Source organism: Triticum aestivum, chromosome 2A (assembly GCF_018294505.1).
Source record: "Triticum aestivum cultivar Chinese Spring chromosome 2A, IWGSC CS RefSeq v2.1, whole genome shotgun sequence".
Classification (NCBI taxonomy): Eukaryota; Viridiplantae; Streptophyta; class Magnoliopsida; order Poales; family Poaceae; genus Triticum; species Triticum aestivum.
Genome location: NC_057797.1, coordinates 695,538,014 through 695,554,941, shown reverse-complemented (window position 1 = coordinate 695,554,941; position 16,928 = coordinate 695,538,014).

The following is a 16,928-nucleotide window of genomic DNA, read 5'->3' as shown; positions in this document are numbered from 1 at the left end:
TACTCACGCTTCGTGCCCAGCCACACCCGCGCGGGTACACGGTGGAGCTCATTTCTTTACGAAATGGCAGCCCACGTGCTAATTTGAACGCCTGTAGCGGTTGTTTACCTAGGGAGGTCGTGTACCACGCGTGCACGAAACAAAGTTCGACTTGACGCGTTGCCGCGTTATTTTTAAATAAAGTTATAGCGCTCAATGGCACGTACACAGAATATAAAACGATTTTTATGGAGGAAAAGGTAGTCCGCTCTTCAGAGTATCTCACACAAGGCTCCGGTGGCCTCTCTCTCTCTCACCGTTGGTCACTGATCCGGCCGCATCCCGTCCGCCGGGGGAAAGGGAGTGCGGTGGCCTCTCTCTCTCTCACCGTTGGTCACTGATCCGGCCGCATCCCGTCCGCCGGGGGAAAGGGAGTGCGGTGGCCTCTCTCTCTCTCACCGTTGGTCACTGATCCGGCCGCATCCCGTCCGCCGGGGGAAAGGGAGGAAGTGCATCGTTTCTCCGTTCGACGGCGCCGAGGCAGCACGTCCCGATCTGCGGTACACGCCGTTCTCTCTGACCAAGCTCCGGCGCGGCAGGGCCTACGCCACCTGCTCGCAGATTCCGCCCGCCGCCGCTCACCTAGTTACATCCCGACGACCTCCAGGTATCCCCTCCGGCCTTGCTCCACTGCCCGTTTTCCCACGTCGCTGCATGTGGATCTTCCATAGTTCTTTGCCCAAAACGTCGCTCGTCCGGCGTACTTTCCATATTGCATTCTCGTCCTCACACCGTTTTAGACAAACACAACCGTGTTGTTATCTTCCCTTAGGACAAGGAATATGCTTCTTTTTTGTCGTCGCATGTGTCATCAACTGTTATTGGCCAGTAATTGTTTCCTTTCTACCTCTTTTTTGCAAACAGGGCTATCCATTTCACGTCGTTGCTACTGCGACCTTTTGGTGAACTGCACAAATCACTTTTTTCTTAAGAGTGTTTTGTGTAGTTGTACTAAAATGTCACACGGGCAACGTCTCTACATTTCAGTGCGACTGCACAAAGGGAGATTGGTTTTGCTCTATCCTCCTCATCCAACTCCGAGCCTAATCTTCTCCAACTAGTTAGTCTTAAGAGAGACTGCAAAGGTGACCGGCTTCTATTTGTGTGTTTATTGTTTAATCAGTAGTCCTCTATTATCGTAATCACACTTGATATATTTGGAACAGGGACACTCAGCTCTATTTTAGTGGAACTGCACAAAATGATCGGAATGTTGCATGCTCCAGACAGCTACTTTTTTCCCAACATGCCTTGTTGATTTAGACAGAGCTGGGGGACGTTGTTGCCAATGAAAGCATGGATCAATTTTAATTTAACACCTTCTCACAACTTTGTCTTCAGTTGTGATGTAATTATTAGCTCTGATCTGCTAATAATTGACATGCATTAGCAAGGAAGTTAGCTTTTTATTGTTTTCGAAAGAGCATCGATGGCAAGACACGCGAAACAAAAGCTGAAAGCTCACACCATTGTACAATTTCATGTCGCTGGAAAATTATTTATATAGTATGTCAATTATGTAAACAAATGATGGAAGCTTGATAGCATTGCCAGAATCCTCTTCATCATCCAGGTCCATGTGCCATGCACAAAATTATACTCCTTCGTTCTTAAATATTTGTCTTTTTACAAATTTCAAACGGGCATATTTTAGAGTGTAGATTCACTCATTTTGCTTCGTATGTGTACTCCCTTCGTTCCTAAATATTCTATTTGTCTTAACAGAGATTTCAACAAGTGACTACATATGGAGCAAAATGAGTGAATCTACACTCTAAAATATGTCTATATACATCCGTATGTGCCAGTCCATTTGAAATCTCTAAAAAGACAAATATTTGAGAGAGAAAGAGTAGTCACTCGTTGAAATCTCTAGAAAGAGAAATACTCCGGAGTATATTTAAGAACCGAGGGGGTAGTGCACAACCGCATGGGAGACTTAGCCCGGTCGTTGCGCCGCATTAATAGTGAGTAAGGAGCAGTCAAATCATAAGCCCCACCTTTCCCACTATAAGTTGCCTTGAAGAAGCAACCATCAATACGCTCTTCTTTGAATCCTCTCATACTACTCCATCCGACACTGTTTATATAGCGCGCTTCAGAAAAAAGAAAAAAAATCTATGGGACCAAGGCGACTAGCGATCGGCCTGAAAAATAGCATTGGTAGTTATAGCACGGCGTCTATTACTAGAGGGAATAATGCGTACACACATGCATGCAGTGCTTCCACCCCGGGTAGACACATGCATGCACTCCGTAGTAGTACAGTACATGGAGAGAAAATTGTGGACTTGATTGCGGTTACCACGCCCTAATTAATTGAGAATTATACCAAACGCGTCTAAAGTCTCTCTGGTGGTGGAAATGCATTGAGAGAAATGCATCATAATGAAGTGTTCCCTGTAAACTATGATGGAGGGTGGAGTAGTATGAAGGTGCAAAACCAAGTACACGTACTACTGCGCTTGGCTCTTCGCCCCTTTGTGAAGTCGGACAATGATGGTACTTCGCATGTTGGGTACTACAGTGTATGCCTCTAACAATCTGACATCGAATGGACTGATGCATGTCCACCGAGGGTAGGTTGCATTAGTCAAAAGGCGTAAGCAAGCTTCACCTTGTCCTGCAAGCTTCTCCTCGTTCTGCGAGTTGATGGGACACACCAAAAAGTAGTGCTAGTCCATACTCCCTCCTTTCCGGTTAATATGGCTTAATCTTTTTTGCGGGTAAATGAGAGAGCTTTATTCATATATAAGCATTCTTTGGACGATCAGCCAAGACACTGGTCACTAGGAAGCGAGGTACCCCGCAAAAAAAAGAAGTAGGAAGCGAGGTGTTTCATCAAGCCAGCTCTCGGCCACATTCAAAGTGCAGCAAGCACGGTTCGCACGAAGATGCGCCGCAAGGTTTGCGGACCTGTTTACATGCTGAATAACAAAAAAAGAGGAAATATTACTGAGCACTACTATTTGTAACAGGATATGAGCCAAAATTAAGCGAGAATTATGGCGAGTGTTCCATGCAATCAACTTCCATTATCACATGCGAGAACCCTCGAAGAGAACCAAATGTGTTGAAGATTTCTTTATCACATTTTAAAATTATAATAAGAGTGCAGACGCTCCTCCATCCGGTTCCTAGTACTAGTATAGTACGTACCTTTATGGACTGTAGTAGTAGTACTAGTAAACTTTGCCCTTGGTTGTTCGGGAAGTCGAACAATAATAGAACTAGTAGTACAGTGTATGCTTCTGGCAATCTGACACCGAATTAACTGTTGCACGTCCACCGCCTGAGCGAGGGAGATCTTGCATTAGACAAAAGTTTCTCCTTGTCCTACGAGCCACCGCGCGCAAGCTTCTCCCGCCCTGCAACCTTCTCCTCGTTCGGCAAGTTGACGGGACACAGCAAAGTAATGCCAGTCCATGTTGCCTCCTCTCCGGTTAATATGGCTTAATTTCAAACGAGATAAATACACTGTCTATCACTATATATTTTTAAAAATATGGTCAGTGGACTTCATAATATGCTCATTGCGCTCAATATATATATTTTCCGGTGTTCATACGGTCACTAGCTCACCCTGAATGAGTATGTGTGTGTATGCACATGTAGGTTGAGCACTTGAGCGTGACCGTGTGTGTTTTGTCGTGTGCTCGGACATGCATGCATTAGGGCATCGCGCGCGTTTTTGCGTCCATGTGTACGTGTGACTGTTGCATACACGTAGGGGGAGTACGTGTAGGGGCCACTAAGGAGCAGTCAAATCACACAGTAAGTTAGTCGGAAGAAGCAACCATCATTTCACTCTTGAATGACACATACGCAATATAAAATGGTTGATATGGAGAGAAAAAGAAAACCACTATATATACACTAGCAGGAGCCTAAGCTACAAGCCTGCTTGCTTAGGTTGCTCTCTTCACAAGCATAGAATGACGGGCCTGATCTCGCAGCTGGGGGAAGGGAACAATGCTCTGTGTAGATGCGGTCGACATCGGCGAGGGAGAAAACCCACAGTCGGTGCGTCCCAATCGGGGGTCACCGCGGTATGGGTCGATGTCGCGTCCCAACCGCCCTTCTAGCTACAGCCCGACGTCCCAGGTAGTCCATCTTCCTTTTGGAGCCGGCTTGCTCCACTGCTGTAGCTCCATCTCCATGTCGATCTTTCTCTACTTCTACCGGCTTCTACTGGTGATGAGTTTATTTCTCATGAACTAGTGCCAGTACTATTATTCTAATCACACTTCTTCAATATCTTTGCCATCAGGGATGCTCAGGTCGATTTTAGTGGAACTGCACAAAAGCATCATATGATCAGAGGGTGCCAGCCGTCTTTCCTTCGATAGGTTCTACCTGGCCAGGAAATTAAATCATGTTTAGGGTTTAGGGTTTAAGTCGTAGTGACCCCATCAGTAGTTTTTCTATCGTACACGCTCTGACAACTTTTTTCTTTAGTTGTGAAGTAAATATTGGCTATGATCTGTGAATCATTGAGATGCATCAGCATGCGTGTTAGTTTTCCTTTTTATTTGATGGAATGTTGTAACGGGGCAACCTTGGAATAGGAATGAAAATGGAGTGGAAAAGTTTCTGTTTTCCGGAGAAAAAATGGAAACGGAGAGAAACCAACGTTTCGTTTCGTTGGATCGCGCCATCAAGCAAAACCAACGTTTAAATCACGTCTGTCATGTTCGTGTCTCACCCTCCTCCACGGCTCGACCCCAAACGGTCGCTCGACATGCCACTCACCGCAAACCGAGTAGTATACCATAACTTTCCCGCCTGCTTGTCGATGGATCGCGCCATGGGGTACTAGCACTACTGGAAGAGATTGACGAGTTGGGGGAGGACAGCTAGCTGTAGCACGGACTCCCAAGAACTTACTACTGGAAGAGATCGCGCATGTTGTAGCCGGCTATTGCAACCTTTGAACGCGGAGCAGCCGCTTGCACCCGGAAGCGGCGCGGGCGACGCTCTCTCGGTTGGCGCGCCGCAATCAATGCCGGCGCTAGTGAGAGGTCGCGTCCGCTCTGGCCGGGCTTGAATGCGGCACTGACCGTTTCGGGCGGGAAGCACGCGCGAGTGATGAAGAGGGTTCGGGTTGGTTAGGACCGGCCGTGGCAGCGGTCCGGACGTGCGCAAATAAGAGATGATGTACGTCAATATTGCTGCGTATATAATTAACAACATAAATAATGTGCCAGTTGGACAAATATGATTGGAGATGGAGATGAAAATGGAATTTTATGTAAACACGGATATGCATGTCTATGTCTATGTGTGTGTGCGCGACGACTCTCGCGGCCTGGAAGAGGTGGCGTGTTTTTGATCGAGTTTTCTTTCTTGGTATGTTAGAAAATCAGTTTGTCTAATTCACATCTAGATGTTATTTAAGGATATCACATCTAAGCTCCCACAAGTATATAATGTAGCAACAAGAAACAAAAAAACTAGGAAAAGACCACAAACAGAGTGGACATCAACTTATATGTGACATAACTATGTCACATCTAGATGTGTCCTAGACAGACCCTTAGAAAATTGTCCGCCAGTTTTCGTTTCTTTTTTCCGGGAACGCGCGTATTCTATTTAAAACCACTGCTATGGAGAGATTGTTTTACTCCATTATAGCCTCTTGTTTGATAGAGTTTCTCTCGTCTCACTCTCTCACCCTCTCCATATCAAAACAAGATGACAGTGTCCACTCTATCTCTCTCCTCACCGGTGGTCACAGATCCGGCCGAATCCCGTCCGCTACGGGAGGTGAGGAGGTGCAGCGTTAACGTTGTCGCCGTCGGCAACGGAGGAAGCCGATGTGCACCATCCTCTCGAAGCTGGTGCTGGCGCGGACGAAGATCCTCCCTGCCCTTGTTCGCTGCCGTCGTGTGGGCAGATGCCGCCCGCCCGCCTAAACGACATCTCGCCCACCTGAGGTATAACTTCTTGTACTGGTCCAGCTCCCCAGGTCGCTGCGTGCAGGTTTTCTTCTATGCGACTACTCCCCAGCTCCCCATGCATAGTAGCTAGGGTTCGTTGGCTGGTCCAACATCACCTACTAGTACTATTATAGAGGAAATGCCACTCAAAAAGTTGTCCTGATTTATGCCTCGGTGGAGGTATACATGTTGTTTTGACAAAAAGTACATGGTGGTTGTGCGGTCATTGTCCATATGGTGGTAGTACTATCACTGGTTAAATGAAGAAATGCTTTTTTTCTCGGGTATCCTGGTTTAGTTCCCATCAAGATAATTATGATGCTTCTGTTTGTTGGTGTACTTTTCATTAATTCTTATTGACAATTGAGATGTCGTTGCTAACCCTTTTTATATTTTTGGAAACAGTGATGCGTGTCTCCATACCCGGGCATGTCTTGCTCAATTTTAGTGGAACTACACAAAATTGGATGGCCATTGTTGTTCCGCCTCACTGTCCTCTGCCACATGGTTCTTCCTTCCTCGAGCTTGATTACTGAGAAGAAACAGACCACGGTGAGGATTTGTCAAACTTCTTAGGTTCCTCACCCAAACTTGATGCCAAATGGATGATGCATCACCACGATGACCTACCGATGCTCATGGTTGCGTCGGGTGGTGAAGCTGATTGATTTTCGATGAAAAACAAGCTGTCTTCCATCAGTGCTCTTTGCTTGTTACGCACAAAGATGATATACTTCGTCAGTTCACCTTGGTTGCGTTGGAGACGCAGTCGTCTTTCACGTTGGTGCAATTTTCGCTAGGGTTTTACGACAGGTGGGCCCAAAATGTGGCTGGCTCACCTGTCATACAGCCAAAAGCAGGTACAGTGAAGGCACCGGAGCTCAGTCCGTACTACAGTAGTATATATATAAGCGGGAGCCTCAGCGCTTGTTCGCTAAGGTTTGCACTCTCCACACGCTCGCCGCACTACATATATGTTACTCCCTCCGTTCCGAATTACTTGTCTTAGATTTGTCTAGATACGGAGGTATCTAGCACTAAAATGAGTCTAGATACATTTGCTAGGGTTTGCTATATTCACAGTCTCTCACCCTCTTTTCACCAGATCTAAACAAGACTGCGTTGGCCTCTTGTCTCTCTCTCCCCCCTCACAGCTGGTGAAGGAGGCGTCCGTATCCCGTCGCACCAGGAAGGGGAGGAGGTGCAGCGTTCACTCTATCGCCTTCGGCGAGGGAGGCAATCCACTGTCGGCTGCGCTATTCTCTTTCACCCAGCGCCTATGCGGGAGGGCCATCGACCCCTTCTAACTCGCTGCCGTACTTAGTGTGGGCAGATCCGGCCTCCCGCCGCACGCCTTGCCACATCCCGATGACCCTAAGGTATAAGTTTCTTTGAAACCGTCGTTGCTCTAGCTGCATGTGGATCTTTTTCGATCTGTAGTCGAATCTAGGTCTTGGTTCAAAGAGGAATGAAGGGTGCAGTGGGCTGGAGCAAGAATCTAGGACGTGGTTCAATGAGGAAAGGAGGGACGGAAAGTAGTATAGACTGGCTATCCAACTGCTTTGTAGGTCGAAAAGGGAAAAAGGGGGTAACCCAGTACACACATCTGTAAGGAACCGATCTCTTTGTTGAAAAGGGAAAGAAACTGGGGGGTCGGGTAGTTTGTGCACGACTAGATTTGCTGCCCTCACATAGGAAGAAGGTTCAAAGAGAACAAATATGGGACCAGCGCATATATGCTGCTTGGCTACATACTCTGCATCACCCATTTATACGTGTGGACGCACATGGTGCTGGCATGTCCCATGCAGCTATTTTGCTGTTGTTAATCTCAGAATTAACTACTGATCTGTTTTAAAAGAATTTCTCTGTTAATATGAATCAATGCAACCGTTTTAGAAATTCTACTGTCCTATACTTTGTTTTCCATCAAGATAAGGTAGATGCTTCTTTTTGTGGCCGCATGTTTCATCCTCCTTTATTGGTCAGTAATTGTTTTCTTTTTTGCCTCTTAAAACATGGATATCTATTCAACTTCTTGCTATAGAAAACTTAAATGTCACACCGGCAACTTTGCTTGATTTCAGTGCAACTGCACAAAACTTGATTGGATTTCCTATTCGTGTTGGTAGATTCGTATTTTATGTTGGTCGTCTCATGAAAGGTCAGTACAGGCCTTCATCCACATGATTGTGCAGTGTGCTTTGAGACGCTGTGCTACTTGTATTGGTACTGTTTTAAATAAATGATGAATTGAAGTTCTTGTATTGCTGTCTTTTCCCATTAAGTAGTGAACAAAAATGGGACCAACCCAGACATGATGCTTGTTGCTTTGTTACAACAAATTCAGCATCACCCCCTTTATAAGCCAGTAATTGATGCCACTCTCAGAATTAACTACTGAATCTTATTTCAAAACTGCAACACTTGTTAGGGATTGGCGGGATTACCATTTTTGTGGCTGCATGTTTCATCCTCCTTTATTAGCCAGTAATTGATTCCTTTTTTGCCTCTGTTTATACAGGGATATCTATTCAACTTGTTGCTATCGTGACATTTTGCTTCGCTACGCGAAACACTTTGCTTGATTTCAGGGCAACTGCACAAAATGAGATTGGATTTCCTATTCGTGTTGGCAGATTCATACGTGATCTTGTGTGCGTCATGACAGGTTGGTACTTGCCTTCATCCACATGATCGTGCAGTGTGTTTTGAGTTGCCGTGCTACTTGTATTGGTACTGTTTTAAATAAATGATGAATTGAAGCTATTGTATTGCTGTCTTTTCCCATTAAGTAGTGAACAAAAATGGGACCAACCCAGACATGATGCTTTGTAACGCCCTCGATGCGGCTATATCTCCCACGTGTCGAAGCACGACTTAGAGGCATAACCGCATTGAAAGCAATGTCGCAAGTGAGGTAATCTTCACACAACCCATGTAATACATAAGGGAAAGAGATACATAGTTGCTTACAATCGCCACTTCACACAATACATGAATAAAGCAATACATCATCCAGATACAATCAGGATCCGACTACAGAACCAAAATAAATGAAGACTACCCCAAATGCTACACAGATCACCGATCGTCCCAACTGGGCTCCACTACTGATCAACTGAAAAACAGAACACCAAAATGAACACGATCTTCATCGAGCTCCTCCTTGAGCTCGGTTGTGTCACCTGTACAGTTCATCGGCACCTGCAAACTGGTTTTGGAAGTATCTGTGAGTCACGGGGACTCAACAATCTCACACCCTCACGATCAAGACTATTTAAACTTATAGGTAAGGTAAAGGTATGAGGTGGAGGTGCAGGAAGCGACTAGCGTATATGGTGGCTAACCTATACGCAAAAGAGAGCGAGAAGAGAAGGCAAAAGCATGGTCGAGAATCTATGATCAAGAAGTGATCCTAGAACAACCTACATCAAGCATAACTCCAACACCCTGTTCACTTCCCGGACTTCGCCGAGAAGAGACCATCACGGTTACACACGCGGTTGATGTATTTTAATTAATGTCAACTTAAGGTTTTCTACAACCGGACATTAACAAATTCCCATCTGCCCGTAACCACGGGCACGGCTTTTGAAAGTTCAAATCCCTGTAGGGGTGTCCCAACTTAGCCCATCACAAGCTCTCATGGCCAACGAAGGATATTACTTCTCCCAAGACAATCCGATCAGACTCGGCATCCCGGTTACAAGACATCCTCGACAATGGTAAAACAAGTCCAGCAACACCGCCCGAATGTGCCGACAAATCCCGATAGGAGCTGCACATATCTCGTTCTCAGGGCACACTCAGATTGTCCAAACTTCCCGTAGGCCAGCCCAGAGTTGCCCCTGGTGGCCACCGGCGGCTGACGAGGTGGACCAACACTCAGAGGAGCACTGGCCTGGGGGTTTAAATAAAGATGACCCTTGAGTCTGCAGAACCAAAGGGAAAGAAAAGTCTAGGTGGCGAATGGTAAAACCAATGTTGGGCATTGCTGGAGGAGTTTTATTCAAGGCGAACTGTCAAGGGGTTCCCATTATAACCCAACCATGTAAGGAACGCAAAATCCGGGAACATAACACCGATATGACGGAAACTAGGGCGGCAAGAGTGGAACAAAACACCAGGCATACGGCCGAGCCTTCCACCCTTTACCAAGTATATATATAGATGCATTAATTAAATAAGAGATATTGTGATATCCCAACAAAATATCCATGTTCCAACATGGAACAAGCTCTAATCTTCACCTGCAACTAACAACGCTATAAGAAGGGCTGAGCAAGCGGTAACATAGTCAAACAACGGTTTGCTAGGACAAGGTGGGTTAGAGGCTTGACTTAGCAATATGGGGGCATGATAAGCAAGTGGTAGGTATCGCAGCATAGGCATAGCAAAAGAGCGAGCAACTAGCAAGCAAAGATAGAAGTGATTTCGAGTGTATGGTCATCTTGCTTGAAATCCTGCAAGGAAGAAGAACGAGTCCATGAAGAAGACAAATAGACATAGACGAACGGATCCTCACAAACGAGACGTAATCGGAACCAACCCGAAGAAGCAACACCGGAAAGAAGCACACAACATAGTAAACAACCATCACATAAACATGGCATGATGCACAACCAAGTATGGTGCATGTCCGGTTTAAATATGCATGGCATGGCAAAGTGCACAAACAAAACTACAAATTAAGTGGACATCAATATTCAACGAGTTGCATATTGACGAAACACCACATGACTTATTTAGTTCTCTCTCGGTTATGTACCCAACAATATTAAATGTTGTTAAGCATGTCAAGAGGTGAAACATAAAGGGATCATCTATCTAAACAATTTAAATGGGGCCGGATATAGCAAACAACAAATCCGGTAAATCCCCATATGCATTAGTAAATTAATGCAAACAACAATTTAAACCATCTTAATGTTGTTAACATGATGCGGATGACATAATCAAGTTTTATGCAAGTATTATTAAAATTTGACAAGAGCGTGATGAGAGCATTTGTGTCACCATGGTAGAAATAAAGGGCTGCCACGGCGACGAAACGGAAATGACGCCGCGGCAACATTCCGATGATCCGGTAGCTCATGGGGATACCGGTGCAAAAGGAAGTGGGTGCGAGTGTCTCATGCAAGAAGATGGGGTGATCCCGGTTACCAGGTTCCCATGGATCGACGGCGTGGCAACGAAGAGGAACAACTACCGTTCACGGGCGGATACAACATCCAAACATCCATCTCATACAACTCTTGCATTCGTCCACGGACGTTCATTCTCGGCGGTTATACCTTCGAAGCGTGCGTTTCGAAGAGGACCGGTTCGTAGAGGAAGTAGTCGTTCACGAGCCATTGAGGGAAGTAGTGGTACACGACGACGGTAGTGGTACACGTTTTCGTAGATGTTCTGGGTCGTCGGTAGAGGTACTTGTCGCATCGCCGAGCATAATCGTACCCGTTTCGGAGAAGAACTTGGCATACCCATGTACTTGGCGTTTTGCAATCCTATGTCCAGGGTCGTCATGTAGTCGTTCGGGCGTCGTGGAGAACTTGACGTTCACGGGGTCCCGGTCTTGGCCATGGAGAGGGGCGCAACCCACGCAAGGAGGGGAGGCCGTGGTGGGTGCACTGGGCGTGCGTGTGCAAAGGTCAACGGAGCTGGGCCTGCTGGAGGAACGTTGCGAGGGGCACGCCTCGTGGTCCACTAAAAGGAGCAGGGGAGGTCGCTGCGGTCAACGGTACGGCGATCCCTCACTGGACTTGGCGCAGACGCGAACAAAGGCTTGAGGCGGCTGGCTCCGGGATGCAGGGCACGGAGGGAGGTGTTGATCCGGCCGTTTGACGGCGTCCCCGGTGAGAACCGAGTCGAGGCAGGTGTTCGGCGGCCATGAGATGGTCTCCGGTTACAGAGAACAAGAGAAATGAGAGGTGGAGGAGGGAAAGAGAAGGAAAAAGAGGCGCGAGGGAAGTGGTCTTGAAGGTCGCCAGCGTTGAGAGCTCCGATGAGCTGGTCTGGTGGCCTTGCGCGCGGCGGGCGCGGGTGCTCGAGGCGGCAAGGCGACCGGTGCTGGGGGCCCCGGCGAGCTCCGACCTGAACGAAGGGGACAGGCGGCGCAGTCTTCCTGCTGGGCGTGGAGGATGGTAGAAGCGGGGAACGGCGCCATGGAAGGTGGATGGAGGAGGCGCGGTCGGGGACTAGCGCTGCAGAGGGAGGCGCGCGAGATCGAGAAGGAGAGATGGAGATGGGGAACGAGGGGTACGGGCGAGAGGAGGGGTCGAGCGAGGCAGGCGCTCTGCCTCCTGGCGGCGCGAGGGGAAGACGAGAGAGAGCGTGGTGAGGGGATAGGGTTAGAAGGGAGAGAGTGGGCCTGGGGTAGGATTAGGTGGGCCAAAAAGGCCGGCCCAGAAGAGAAGGGGCTGCGCCTGGATCCTGGCTGGGCTCTTTCTCTCTCTCACACTCTCTTCTCTTAACCAAAAACAGAGAGAAAAAAATATAGATAGAAGAAGAAGAAAGAAATAAAGAGAGGGTTAGGGATGGAATTTGGGCACGGGGACAATTTTTATGGACTCGTAAAGATGTGCACGGTCCATGAAAATTAGGAGAGGCCTAATTGCAAGAATTTAATTCAAAGTCATTTGAATTTAATTCAAATGGTTTGAACAAGGACTAGGAATTAGAGGTGTCCAAAAATGTTCGGATTTTTGGTGGAGCTCTGGAAAATGATGAAAGAAATAAAAGGCAAAGTTAGAGAGTCAACACTTGAAAAAGAAAAAGGCCAAGGGATTTAATATGCAAGTGTGTTAAGGTGAATTCCAAATAAGTGGAATATTTATAATAGCTCCATAAATGTTAGGAGGATAATGTTATAAAGAGAAGTCACTCTTCTCTCGATTTAAATGGATCGAAGATCCACACAAATTATTTAGTGGGTTTTAAGATGGGTTGCATATTGACATGATGACATGATGCAAGGTACATGATGCAAAGGGGAAAGCAACAAGCAAACAAAACACATGACGAAACCCAAAATCCATGGATGGCATCTGAATCTCCGGTCTTGGGGCGTCACATGCTTGTTGCTTTGTTACAACAAATTCAGCATCACCCCCTTTATAAGCTTTCTCGTTCTTTATACATGTTGAAACAAGGCATTGTTGATAATGTCTCAGTCAATATGAATGAATCACACTGATGGAGAATTGCTAATCTCCTGCTTTGTTTCCCATTAAGATAAAGTAGATCAGTAGATGCTTTTCTTCTGGGAGTACAAGTCATCAACCATTATTTCTTAATAATTGTTTCCCTTATACCTATTGTTGCTTACAGGGATATCAAAATTAAAGCTCGGTTTTATTCCGACTTCGATTTTAGTTGAACTGCACAAAAGGAGCCAATGTGTAAGGCAAACTGCTGCATTACTGGGTCTAGTTGGTCGTTCCACTTTGCAGGAAGAAGCAGTCACTGTTTGCGCTACATTACAGAAGGAATGACCGAGAAGCTTTACAGAGTATTATTAGACACCAGTGACATGACTAGTCCGCAGAGACCATTGGCAATTTAACAATACGTGGAGTGCCCTGGGCAAAAAGTGCCCAAACAAGTATAAAAGCTACGACAGGACTCCACGATCATAGGCATTACGTATTTTGATTGGGAAAAGCTTGTCAAAGTTTAATCATTGATGTTAGCAAGAAGATGTTAGTTTAATATATTGGAATTGGAAAACTTTGTCAAAATTTGCTCATTGATGTTAGCCAGAAGACATGCATTTGATATTTTTGAGTGGGACGCCCTTGCTGTGAGCAGCGTCAAGTGTTTTTTCCTATTCCTGTGTTCAGTTTAGAAGTAAATAGTTACTCTGCTGAGATATTTCTGTGTTAAGAGTTTGTTCTGGATATTGTCTATGTAATGCCAGGCCTTGTGTTTGATTGCAAAGTTGAGCTTGGAATGTTGTGGCATGCGGCATCACGAGCTGTTCACCGTGCCTCCTGAGAATAATGCTTCGTATTGTTTTGCATGTCGATCTAAAGCCAGTGATTTGCTTGTTAAGAAGATCATTCTCTTCTGTTGTTTCCGTGCTTAAGAAGTTCATCGTCTGATGTTTCATTCATAGCCTACGACAAGTCGGGTAGGTTAGACATGAAACCATATGATCTTCCGACCAACTCATGATATTAGGCCGTGATTAGATCGTCGTTTTCCAACCAAGACCGCTTGTAAAACTGACGCTTGTAAATTAAAGCAGATGGTCTCGGGCGAAGGCGCTTGGTTGGTTGATTTCGACTAGTAAAATATTGGAAGTACTTGACACACGATAAAAACGCTGAACGACACTCGGACGATTGCTAATCCAGCCGTTAGCTGCTGTTTCAGCCTTGCCCATGGATGGCATGATACGCACGTCGTGCATGTATCGCGTGGTAATGTCATCCATACAGCAGTGCTCGTAAAATATACACTGGTCTCTCAAATTACACGCGTAACCCGCCGGTTTTACTTTCAGACCTCGGGCCCTCGGTTTCATTACGCCTGTATCTTACGCGTTGTTTTCGATGACGAGTAAACTACACTTGTATGTTAATACAGGTTTGAAATAAACCGGAGCTCCCAAGCGCGGCCTTACCATTTCATGTCGTCTCAGTTTCTCGAAGGTGCTCATAGGTGTCGATGATCCTGGCTTCGTGAATGAGTAGCGGGCGCTATATCAGACCATCCGTAGGGCCCGCGAGGCCCTCTCAGTTGTCCTTTGAGTTGTTGCGCTCATCGTGGCGCCGAGCATTGTTAACATCGTCAACGAACATGAGGATTCAGGAGATGACTTTATTTTGACTGGATGACACTACGGACCCACTAGGGCCATAGCCGTACGTATGCAAGTGCCTCCTTATTATGTACAACTATATTTTTTTTGCTTTCTCCTGGTTTCGTGACATCACGGTCCCACACCATTGTCAACCTATGTAGTCAATATAAACGAGAGAATTGCACAAGGTGCGGCCGATAGCTGGGACCAAGCAGCTCGAGCAGTATTTATGTTTTTGAGGCGTGAGCACTGCAGAGTTTTTCTTGGTGATGATTTTGTTGTTCTTCAGAGGAGAGCAGGGTATTAACTGGGCGGGCTGTGGCCCATCTAGCCTAGGCCAGATATTCAGCCCAGATACTAATTTTTTCAAGATTAAAATGGCTAGCCCAGCTATACGTCTTTTTGAGGAATACCCACGCAAGGTCAACTTGTTATTCTCTGCCCCGCTGGGCTGCAAATCTTTCCTAGGAGGGATGCATTAGGCTTAACAGGAAAATGGGCTTTAAAAAATAACAAATGGGATGTAATTATAAAAACTGGGCAGTAACTATAAACAAATGCACCAAACATGAAATTAGTTTATAAAATATTATTTATGGATTTTGAAAATCTTAAATTTTCATTGTTGCGCGCGCAATATTTCATTGAATTTTTACGTAATACAAATTTATATTTAATCTGACTAGAAATTTTGGGATAAAAATATTTCGGAGCCCATCAAAATGTGGGAAATTTTATTGAATTATGTCTTCAACGGTTGGTTGAAATTATTAATTATTGTCCTAGCTAGAAAATGGGTTGTACTTTTAACAAACTGTAAATGGGTTGTTGTATATTCCATTAGAATTCCAAAATGGGCTGTACATTCTTACAAAACACAAATGGGCTATAAGTTCTCTGCCGCATACTTGTGGGCCTACTAAGTGATGCGTCCCTAAAAAATTAAGTTGACGTGTATGTAAGGCTTTGACAACTTATTATAGTCAACACACGGTTCTAGCAGCAGTGGTCGTTGGATGTCTACCCAACGGATGTCGTGCTTCTTCTTCAATCTCGGATATTCTTAGCTTCGGTCGCCCAAAAAATGATTCCTCCCCCTGACATCTGGGGCGCACCGTTTCGGAGGCTGGCCTGTGGGCCTACTAAGTTGGAGCGTACCAAGGGCTTTGTCAACTTAGTCAATAATAAATGTTTCTAGCTTCAGTGACCATACGATGTCCATCCAACGGCCGTAGTGCTTGTTCGACCTCTGGTCTTCTTGGTCCAGCCGCCCAAAGCAGCGCCGGTCGTGCCGCCTGCTCCTGCCTCCCGTGGCCGGCTATGCTGTCGCGGAGGCCTCACCGCCCCCATACTACGCCCACCGTTGGTCAGGCCATCCCTCCACTCACCCACACCCCCTATTATTTTGCGGCGACGGCAGCCTGACATCGCAGCCGAACCAGTGAACCCTCGTACTCCTCTCCATGCGGGCTTCCACTGCTGCGTCTTCCCCGGCTCTGCGTCGTCCCCGTCCTAGGACTCGCCATCGTCCAGACCACGGCCCTGGTGCTCTCGGTGCGGCGTGGTCAACATGGTCAATGACCGACTTCCATCGGAGGAGTACTGTACGTGGAGAGGCTGACAGCTGGGTCCAGGCGGCCGCGAGGAAGTGCCTTCTTATTACGCGCAAAATAATTATAACTCCACCTTACAGCAGGGACCCACCGGACGGGCCACCTTATTTCGCGAAAAAAATGTTTCCCCCCTGACTGCTTGGACCCACCAGACGGGCCAGCGTATTTCGCGAAAAAACATTCCCCCTGCTGTCAGCTCGGACCCACCGGAAGTGCCTCCTTATTACGCACAAAAAAAATGAATACTCCCCCTGCTAGCTGGGACCCACCATGGTGGGAGGCTTACTTGTAGGCCTACTAAGTTGACTGGGATGGGGGCCTTTGTCAACTTTAGTCAATATGAATGATTCTAGCTCCAGTGATCGTACGATGTCCATCCAACGGCCGTAGTGCTTCTTCAACCTCTAGTCTTCTTGCTCCAGCCGCCCAAAGCAGCGCCGGTCGTGCCGCATGCTCCTGCCTCCCGTGGCCGGCTGTGCTGCCGCGGAGGCCTCACCGCCCCCTACTATTCCCACTGTTGGCCAGGCC